Source organism: Balaenoptera acutorostrata, chromosome 4 (assembly GCF_949987535.1).
Source record: "Balaenoptera acutorostrata chromosome 4, mBalAcu1.1, whole genome shotgun sequence".
In the NCBI taxonomy this organism is placed as follows: domain Eukaryota; kingdom Metazoa; phylum Chordata; class Mammalia; order Artiodactyla; family Balaenopteridae; genus Balaenoptera; species Balaenoptera acutorostrata.
The window spans coordinates 27579150-27589950 of NC_080067.1; positions in this window are offsets into that span (position 1 = coordinate 27579150).

The window sequence follows — 10801 nt, forward strand, 5'->3', positions numbered from 1 at the left end:
CCTCTTTGGGGTCATGGACAGAAAAGGGAAAAAAAAATCCATGGCCTCTGGACTCAGACTGGATATAGAATTGTTGAGTTGTAAAGTTTGTCTTCAACACTCTCCTCTCTCCTTCTGTGCTTCCCCTTTCTCCATATCCTCCTTGAAGCACCCCTGCTCTCCCTCATCTTGTCTGAAGGAATTGGACATAGGCAGCTCAGGAAGCCAAAGCCTGTCCAGTCCTGATTAGACGCACTGTTTCCTTGGGAGCAAGACCTTCGAGAGGCAGAGTCTGGCAGGACCATTCAGCCCCGGCCTTGAATTCTGGCTGCTCAATCAATAGAAAATGTGTACGGGAATCAAGAGAATGGCCTTGTATTCACTACTGACCCTAACTGAAATTTCATATCCCCAGCACACGGTAAGGGCTCAAATTGTTTTATTGATGGTCATAGGATAATTTCTTTCAGTGCAGAGGCCATGTGTTAAATTCCTTTTAATCCCTGCAATGTTAGGCCCTTAATATGCATTTAGTAAGTATGAACTCAGAATTAATAGCATCACTGATATTGCATTTTGTAAGATGCTTTCATAGAAACTGCTTCATTCTGTTTTTCCACAACCTTATGAAATAGGTAGAACCGCCCTTTTGAGGCCAAATTTACAGATGAGGAAGGTAAGACCCAAGAGGGCAGGCACATGGCCTGCCCATGATCACAGGGTTGACAAGAGGTAAAAGCTGACCAGCAACCCAGGGCTTCACCCAGATTCCATGCTCACTCACATTGCCAGAGATTCCCAAAGTCCACTTGGCAGGCCAAGACCAAGACATGGAAGAATTTTGAACAATCCTCAAAGAGATCAGAAAAATAAAGACAGGTAGAGCGTTCCTTTTCGTAAAGCTAATCTTGATTTTAAAAGCTATCCTTTATTTTGAGACTGTGCCTTTCCTAATTTTATATAAAAATATTTGTTCTTTTATAGTGTTGCCAGGTGAGAGTTATTAGACATACTAAAAGGTGCCAAACTGACCTTTGCCTGTTCCCACAACTTATTTGACATTTTACTGGTAGGTAAAATCTAAAAGATTGAGAAGCTCTGCACAATAACACACCATATCCTTTGAATAAATAAATGAGTGGTAGATTTAAGGCAACTAAAAATCCTTATCCTACCAACATACTTAGGAGAGGCATCCAGACTAGAGAGATTAAATTGGGAAAAAACTGGATTCCGGATGTCTCCAAATTGGGTCAGTGCCGCATCTTTGGGAGGGAGGTGGGGGAGGGTGGAGAGGACCTAAAGAAAAGAGCATACTCCGAAACAACTGGACTGTGTTTCTTTGAGTTACTGCACTTGACACAACACTATTTTGTCTTGTCATTTTCTCTGGTCAGCCTGATCAAATACTCTGTCCACTTAAGGGAGACTGACCTTGGAAACAATGTCCTGGGAGAAATGGCTGCTGCTGACATACTTGAAGCACTGAGAGCCAGAAAGACAGGTAGGGCATTTTCAGTTTGTGTTCCCCTCCACCTGTCCATGTCTACTCCTTCCCAAATGCAGCGCTACTTACAACTTGCTCCACTTTTTCCATTAAAAAGCGGCTTGAGCTAAGCGATGACCAGGATCACTGTCACAGGCCGGCCACCACTGTGTCGATGTGCCCTGTGATTTGCACAAAGTTCATGAACTCTTAGGATGTCATATGTAGTCTTTGATCTAGGTAATGAATATCGTTGAAGTGAAAATTTCTCTGTTGCTCTTTCTTTTCTCCCTCTTCTCTCATCCTCACCTATTCTCTGAGGAATTCTCTCCCATTCACTATTCTTCCCCCCAACCTGACCTGCAAAGATTTCTCCAGGTATCAACTGGAAAACTCAATTACCAGCCCTCGTAAGATTCTGATGTGCTTCCTGGATCATCGAAGAATGGTTAAAGTGTGATTGGCACAGAGGCAGCATTAACGGTGTTTTATGGTCATGTAATTCTTTGAAAATGAGAGAATTGCATATGGAACAAGCTTTTTAGCGTTGGCCACACCTGTCCTCTCCTTCACAATACGCATGACCAGAATTAACAATAGCCAATCTCACTGCTGACGGAGAGATGAGGAAACGTCATTTTAAATCAAGCCTAATGAAAGACATCATAAACACAGTTGAAAATCCAAATTCCACGTTAACAAAAGCAGGGAGAAATCCTGGTGCACTATCTGGTAGGTTATGTGGAGAGAATTAAGTGATACGAGCATCCAGTCTTTTATCATTTCTATAATAAAACAGTTTTAGAGACATGACATAATTCTAGATTGCAGTTTTTTAACATTGGCAGTTTTAGAGAGAATTATATTACTGTCTACTTCATTGCCACTTTTAAACTAAAACTACTGTATTGCCATTTCTTAACAGCCAGTCAAATGATTCCAAGATTTTAAGATTATCCCTCTATTTTTAGAGAAACAGAACATCTACTTGTAGTCCATTTGAGTTGAATTCAAACTCAACAGAATTATTCTGTTTAAATGAATTCAACTTTAAGTTTAATTTAGGCTCAATAAACTGATGGCAGGTTAATGATTTCTTTTGATTTTTCTTGGCACTGAAGCAACTTTTTCATTACACACTGCACTAGAAGACATTATAAAGCTGCAGGCAGTCTACTGACCATCTCTGTAGTGGGTGCTAATGATGGGTGGTCTCAGATGGTTTGATGGAAAATAATTATCACTGAGTATGTATCTGGAGCTGCAAAACATTGTGCTTGCTTAGTAAATGGTTCAATTTGCATATATAGGAAGATGATCATGAAATACCCACCTGAAAATACTCATCTAAAAAACATTAAAATGTAATTTCTAGTTCAAGAAATCAGTTTTTTGCCAAATGTGGTAGTATATATGAGTAGTTTTAATGCATCCATATTTTGAACCAAAATAATTGAGATATTTCTGATGGAGCAGTTCAATCAGATTGTTGGTTTGAACACCAAGAAAGACTCTTCAGATAGGGTTACCTGGTTGGATTTTATAGGGAAAATATCTTGCCATTTAGCCCTAATGACATCATTTTAAACATTAAAAGCAATTAGTAATATCACTGATTATAGAACTAATGTTCTTCTGATTGCTTCTGTGTTCTTATCATTAGCAAGTTATCAAGCTAATTTCTAATTCTAAAGGTAATTATATTAGCCTGCTAAGGAGGCTTCTTAATGACCTACTTTTTTTTTTTTTTTTTTTCTTATTAGGCATCAGTTTTATACACATCAGTGTATACATGTCAATCCCAATCACCCAATTCAGCACACCACCATCCCCACCTCACCGCAGTTTTCCCCCCTTGGTGTCCATATGTCCATTCTCTACATCTGTGTCTCAACTTCTGCCCTGCAAACTGGCTCATCTGTACCATTTTTCTAGGTTCCACATACATGCATTAATATACGATATTTGTTTTTCTCTTTCTGACTTACTTCACTCTGTATGACAGTCTCTAGATCCATCCACGTCTCAACAAATGACTCAATTTCGTTCCTTTTTATGGCTGAGTAATATTCCATTGTATATATGTACCACAACTTCTTTATCCATTCGTCTGTTGATGGGCATTTAGGTTGCTTCCATGACCTGGCTATTGTAAATAGTGCTGCAATGAACATTCGGGTGCATGTGTCCTTTTGAATTACGGTTTTCTCTGGGTATATGCCCAGTAGTGGGATTGCTGGGTCATATGGTAATTCTATTTTTAGTTTTTTAAGGAACCTCCATATTGTTCTCCATAGTGGCTGTATCAATTTACATTCCCACCAACAGTGCAAGAGGGTTCCCTTTTCTCCACACCCTCTCCAGCATTTGTTGTTTGTAGATTTTCTGATGATGCCCATTCTAACAGGAGTGAGGTGATACCTCATTGTAGTTTTGATTTGCATTTCTCTAATAATTAGTGATGTTGAGCATCTTTTCATGTGCTTTGTGGCCGTCTGTATGTCTTCTTTGGAGAAATGTCTATTTAGGTCTTCTGCCCATTTTTGGATGGGGGTGTTTGTTTCTTTGATATTGAGCTGCATGAGCTGTTTATATATTTTGGAGATTAATCCTTTGTCAGTTGATTCATTTGCAAATATTTTCTCCCATTCTGAGGGTTGTCTTTTTGTCTTGTTTATGGTTTCCTTTGCTGTGCAAAAGCTTTGAAGTTTCATTAGGTCCCACTTGTTTATTTTTGTTTTTATTTCCATTACTCTAGGAGGTGGATCAAAAAAGATCTTGCTGTGATTTATGTCAAAGAGTGTTCTTCCTATGTTTTCCTCTAAGAGTTTTATAGTGTCCAGTCTTATATTTAGGTCTCTAATCCATTTTGAGTTTATTTTTGTGTATGGTGTTAGGGAGCATTCTAATTTCATTCTTTTACATGTAGCTGTCCAGTTTTCCCAGCACCACTTATTGAAGAGACTGTCTTTTCTCCATTGTATATCTTTGCCTCCTTTGTCATAGATTAGTTGACCATAGGTGCATGGGTTAATCTCTGGGCTTTCTATCTTGTTCCATTGATCTATGTTTCTGTTTTTGTGCCAGTACCATATTGTCTTGATTACTGTAGCTTTGTAGTATAGTCTGAAGTCAGGAAGTCTGATTCCTCCAGCTCCATTTTTTTGCCTCAAGACTGCTTTGGCTATTCGGGGTCTTTTGTGTCTCCATACAAATTTTAAGATGACTTGTTCTAGCTCCGTAAAAAATGCCATTGGTAATTTGATAGGGATTGCATTGAATCTGTAGATTGCTTTGGGTAGTATACTCATTTTCACAATGTTGATTCTTCCAATCCAAGAACATGGTATATCTCTCCATCTATTTGTATCATCTTTAATTTCTTTCATCAGTGTCTTATAGTTTTCTGCATACAGGTCTTTTGTCTCCCTAGGTAGGTTTATTCCTAGGTATTTTATTCTTTTTGTTGCAATGGTAAATGGGAGTGTTTCCATAATTTCCCTTTCAGATTTTTCATCATTAGTGTATAGGAATGCAAGAGATTTCTGTGCATTAATTTTGTAACCTGCAACTTTACCATATTCATTAATTAGCTCTAGCAGTTTTCTGGTGGCAGTTTTAGGATTCTCTATGTATAGTATCATGTCATCCGCAAACAGTGACAGTTTTACTTCTTCTTTTCCAATTTGTATTCCTTTTATTTCTTTTTCTTCTCTGATTGCCGTGGCTAGGACTTCCAGAACTATGTTGAATAATAGTGGTGAGAGTGGACATCCTTGTCTCATTCCTGATCTTAGAGGAAATGCTTTCAGTTTTTCACCATTGAGAATGATGTTTGCTGTGGGTTTGTCATATATGGCCTTTATTATGTTGAGGTAGTTTCCCTCTATGCCCACTTTCTGGAGAGTTTTTATCAGAAATGGGTGTTGAATTTTGTCAAAAGCTTTTTCTGCATCTATTGAGATGATCATATGGTTTTTATTCTTCAATTTGTTAATATGGTGTATCACATTGATTGATTTGCGTATATTGAAGAATCCTTGCATCCCTGGGATAAATCCCACTTGATCGTGGTGTATGATCCTTTTAATGTGTTGTTGGATTCTGTTTGCTAGTATTTTGTTGAGGATTTTTGCATCTATATTCATCAGTGATATTGGTCTGTAATTTTCTTTTTTTGTAGTGTCTTTGTCTGGTTTTGGTATCAGGGTGATGGTGGCCTCATAGAATGAGTTTGGGAGTGTTCCTTCTTCTGCAATTTTTTGGAAGAGTTTGAGAAGGATGGGTGTTAGCTCTTCTCTAAATGTTTGATAGAATTCACCTGTGAAGCCATCTGGTCCTGGACTTTTGTTTCTTGGAAGATTTTTAATCACAGTTTCAATTTCATTACTTGTGATTGGTCTGTTCATATTTTCTGTTTCTTCCTGATTCAGTCTTGGAAGGTTATACCTTTCTAAGAATTTGTCCATTTCTTCCAGGTTGTCCATTTTATTGGCATAAAGTTGCTTGTAGTAGTCTCTTAGGATGTTTTGTATTTCTGCGGTGTCTGTTGTAACTTCTCCTTTTTCGTTTCTGATTTTATTGATTTGAGTCCTCTCCCTCTTTTTCTTGATGAGTCTGGCTAATGGCTTATCAATTTTGTTTATCTTCTCAAAGAACCAACTTTTAGTTTTATTGATCTTTGCTATTGTTTTCTTTGTTTCTATTTCATTTATTTCTGCTCTGATCTTTATGATTTCTTTCCTTCTGCTAACTTTGGGTTTTGTTTGTTCTTCTTTCTCTAGTTTCTTTAGGTGTAAGGTTAGATTGTTTACTTGAGATTTTTCTTGTTTCTTTAGGTAGGCTTGTATAGCTATAAACTTCCCTCTTAGAACCGCTTTTGCTGCATCCCATAGGTTTTGGGTCGTCGTGTTTTCATTGTCATTTGTCTCTAGGTATTTTTTGATTTCCTGTTTGATTTCTTCAGTGATCTCTTGGTTATTTAGTAACGTATTGTTTAGCCTCCATGTGTTTGTCTTTTTTACGTTTTTTTCCCTGTAATTCATTTCTAATCTCATAGCGTTGTGGTCAGAAAAGATGCTTGATATGATTTCAATTTTCTTAAATTTACTGAGGCTTGATTTGTGACCCAAGATGTGATCTATCCTGGAGAATGTTCCGTGCGCACTTGAGAAGAACGTGTAATCTGCCGTTTTTGGATGGAATGTCCTATATATATCAATTAAATCTATCTGGTCTATTGTGTCATTTAAAGCTTCTGTTTCCTTATTTATTTTCATTTTGGATGATCTGTCCATTGGTGTAAGTGAGGTGTTAAAGTCCCCCACTATTATTGTGTTACTGTCGATTTCCTCTTTTATAGCTGTTAGCAGTTGCCTTATGTATTGAGGTGCTCCTATGTTGGGTGCATATATATTTATAATTGTTATATCTTCTTCTTGGATTGATCCCTGGATCATTATGTAGTGTCCTTCCTTGTCTCTTGTAACATTCTTTATTTTAAAGTCTATTTTATCTGATATGCGTATAGCTACTCCAGCTTTCTTTTGATTTCCATTTGCATGGAATATCTTTTTCCATCCCCTCACTTTCAGTCTGTATGTGTCCCTAGGTCTGAAGTGGGTCTCTTGTAGACAGCATATATATGGGTCTTGTTTTTGTATCCATTCAGCCAGTCTATGTCTTTTGGTTGGGGCATTTAATCCATTCACATTTAAGGTAATTATCGATATGTATGTTCCTATGACCATTTTCTTAATTGTTTTGGGTTTGTTTTTGTAGGTCCTTTTCTTCTCTTGTGTTTCCCACTTAGAGAAGTTCCTTTAGCATTTGTTGTAGAGCTGGTTTGGTGGTGCTGAATTCTCTTAGCTTTTGCTTGTCTGTAAAGCTTTTGATTTCTCCATCGAATCTGAATGAGATCCTTGCCGGGTAGAGTAATCTTGGTTGTAGGTTCTTCCCTTTCATCACTTTAAGTATATCATGCCACTCCCTTCTGGCTTGCAGAGTTTCTGCTGAGAAATCAGCTGTTAACCTTATGGGAGTTCCCTTGTATGTTATTTGTCGTTTTTCCCTTGCTGCTTTCAGTAATTTTTCTTTGTCTTTAATTTTTGCCACTTTGATTACTATGTGTCTCGGCGTGTTTCTCCTTGGGTTTATTCTGTATGGGACTCTCTGCGCTTCCTGGACTTGGGTGGCTATTTCCTTTCCCATGTTAGGGAAGTTTTTGACTATAATCTCTTCAAATATTTTCTCTGGTCCTTTCTCTCTCTCTTCTCCTTCTGGGACCCCTATAATGCGAATGTTGTTGCGTTTAATGTTGTCCCAGAGGTCTCTTAGGCTGTCTTCATTTCTTTTCATTCTTTTTTCTTTAGTCTGTTCTGCAGCAGTGAATTCCACCATTCTGTCTTCCAGGTCACTTATCCGTTCTTCTGCCTCAGTTATTCTGCTATTGATTCCTTCTAGTGTAGTTTTCATTTCAGTTATTGTATTGGTCATCTCTGTTTGTTTGTTCTTTAATTCTTCTAGGTCTTTGTTAATCATTTCTTGCATCTTCTCAATCTTTGCCTCCATTCTTATTCCGAGGTCCTGGATCATCTTCACTATCATTATTCTGAATTCTTTTTCTGGAAGGTTGCCTATCTCCACTTCATTTAGTTGTTTTTCTGGGGTTTTTTCTTGTTCCTTCATCTGGTACATAGCCCTCTGCCTTTTCATCTTCTCTGTCTTTCTGTAACTGTGGTTTTTAATGACCTACTTTTAACGATGGAATACACACAATGAAACCTTCCTCAGAAACATCAGGAACCTCACGTGTTTAAAAAAAAAGTTAATAAAAAGACAAACTGGTATCCACATCTTACAGGGTTGTTTTTCAACTAATATTTTTAAAGAAAACAAAACAATACTTCAGGATCACTTCATTTATTTATTCTTATTTATTTCTTTCACATACATTTATTAAATGCCTCTTGTGTGCCAGGCCCTGTTCTAGATGTTGGTGAATTGAGCAATGAATTCCTGCCTTCGTGGGGGTTACTTCCTAGTGGAAGACAGACAGACAGTAACAGCAAACCAACAACAGACAGACAGTAAACCAACAACTTCAAAAAGAAGGAAAACATATACTATTGTGTATCAGATGAGGATTATACTTAAGGGAAAAATAAAGCAAAATAAGGAGATAGTGTGTGTATGTCGGGGGCTGGGGGCTGCAATTTTAGTTAGGGCTGCCAGGGAAAGCTGTAGTAAGAAGGGACATTTGAGTGAAGACCCAAAGGAGCGAGGGAGCAAGCCATGTAAATATCTGTGAATGCACATTCCATGTAAATGGAACAGCAAGTGCAGAGGCCGTAAGGCAGGAGCCTACCTGGTGTGTTCTAGTGACAGTAAGGCGGCCAGCATGGCTGGAATGGGGTGAGAGAAAACGGGAAAGTAATAAGACAAGAAGTAAGCATGGAGGGCAGGGGGCCTTTAGTTTTTAACTCTATTGAGATGGAAAAGCATCTGAGAATTTTAAGCAGAGGAGTGACCTGATCTGCCCCACATTTTAACAGGATCATTCCAGCTCTAAGTTGAAAACAGACTGGAGGGGAGGCAAGGGCAGAAGCAGGGAGACCAATTAGGGACTTTTCTCTGGAAAGATTAAACAGCCTTTCAGCAGACCCAGGACACCCAGCAATGAGGGTGAGGTGAGAAGCTGGAGAGAGGAGGAGTAAGGAAAATTCTACACATTTGGCATTCAACCTTTCCCTTCACCCAAGCCTACTTTGTCTGCCTTGCTTCCAGAAGGCTGATAGCCATGTAGAAGACTGGGGTATTCTTTGAGAAACTGAGTAGCCCCAGAGAAAGGAATTCCAGATGCTGACAGCTGGCCACTCCCTCACCATTCAAAGAAGCCTAGCAGGTAAGCAAGCCCTGCACATACACAGGAGCTTCCTGTCAGCCTTTGGAATCCTCATGGTTCACTGTGAACAGAAATCTGAGACTCTCCAGACACAATTCTCCAACACAGGAAACCATACCTGAAACAAAGAGTACAAAAGAACCCTGACAATATAGAGACAATGCAGAAAATTTTAAAAAGAAATTAGTTATAACACCCTCAGTAAAACAGAAGATAATGTATCTATAAAATAAGAACAGGCTGCTATGAAAAAAGATTAGAAAAAAATTTTTAAGTTCTTAGAAAGTGAAAATGATAGCCAAAATAAAAACTTCAAAACAAATGTTGAAAAATGAAGTCAAGAAAGTCTTCAGAAAGTAGAACAAAAGATAGGGAGATGAAAAACTGGTGAGAAAATATAAGCAACAGGATCAGTCTAAGAGCACCAGTATCTAACTCATAGTTTCAGAAAGAGAGAACAGAGAAAAGTGACAAGAGGGAATTATCAAAGGAATAAATGGAGAACTTTCCCAGAACCAAGGGACATAAATCTGCATACTGAAAGAGCCCCCTGAGTCTTCAGCACAGTGCATGATAATCATGGCATTTCAGAATGCTAGGAATAAAGGGGAGATCCTAAAAACATATGAAAAGAAAGAAGATTGCACACAAAGGACTGGGAGTCAGAAGGACCTCAGACTTCCTAACTGAAAGCTAGAGGCAAGGAGCACGGCCATGGCAGCTCTTTGAGAACTCTACACATTCCCAACTCCTCACCAAGTGTGAGCATAAACTAAAGATGTTTTCAGCTCGCAAGGACTCAAACTTCGTACCTCCTCTATATCCATTCTCAGGAAGCTTCCAGAGAAGATGCTTGAGCAAAATGAGGGAATAAATCACAAAGACAAAGAATGCAGAATCCAGAAATCAGGAAAATCGATACAGAAAAGTAGAAAAGGCAGCCCCAAAAGATGGTTGAGGGTCAGACCTAGTCCAGATGGGTCAGAAAGATGGAGGACTTTGGAAATGGGGAATATTGCATTAAAAACGGAATTAATAAAGCATTGGAAATGCTTAAGTATTTTGAAAGAAATGATGATAGGTATGTGAGAAATAAAAGAAATTGGGGGAAATATTTCGAATAGGTACATAAAGAACTATGCAAATGAAAACAAAGGGCAACTATTAAATTAGGCAAATGAAAACAAAGGGCAACTATTAAATCAGGCAAAAGAAAGTTATATAAGAAAAAGAAACACTGTGAACAAAATATGTATGATAATACCAATGAATCTAATGTGTTGATTTAACTAAAAATTGTGACGTTTCTCTATTGAAAGGTTTGCTGAAAGTGACAATAGTAAATACGTAAAAATTTAAATGGAAATATCGAGAAATAATATAGAAGTACTTTGAAGTAAGGCAGTAAACATGAAAAACAGCTGAATGAGTTG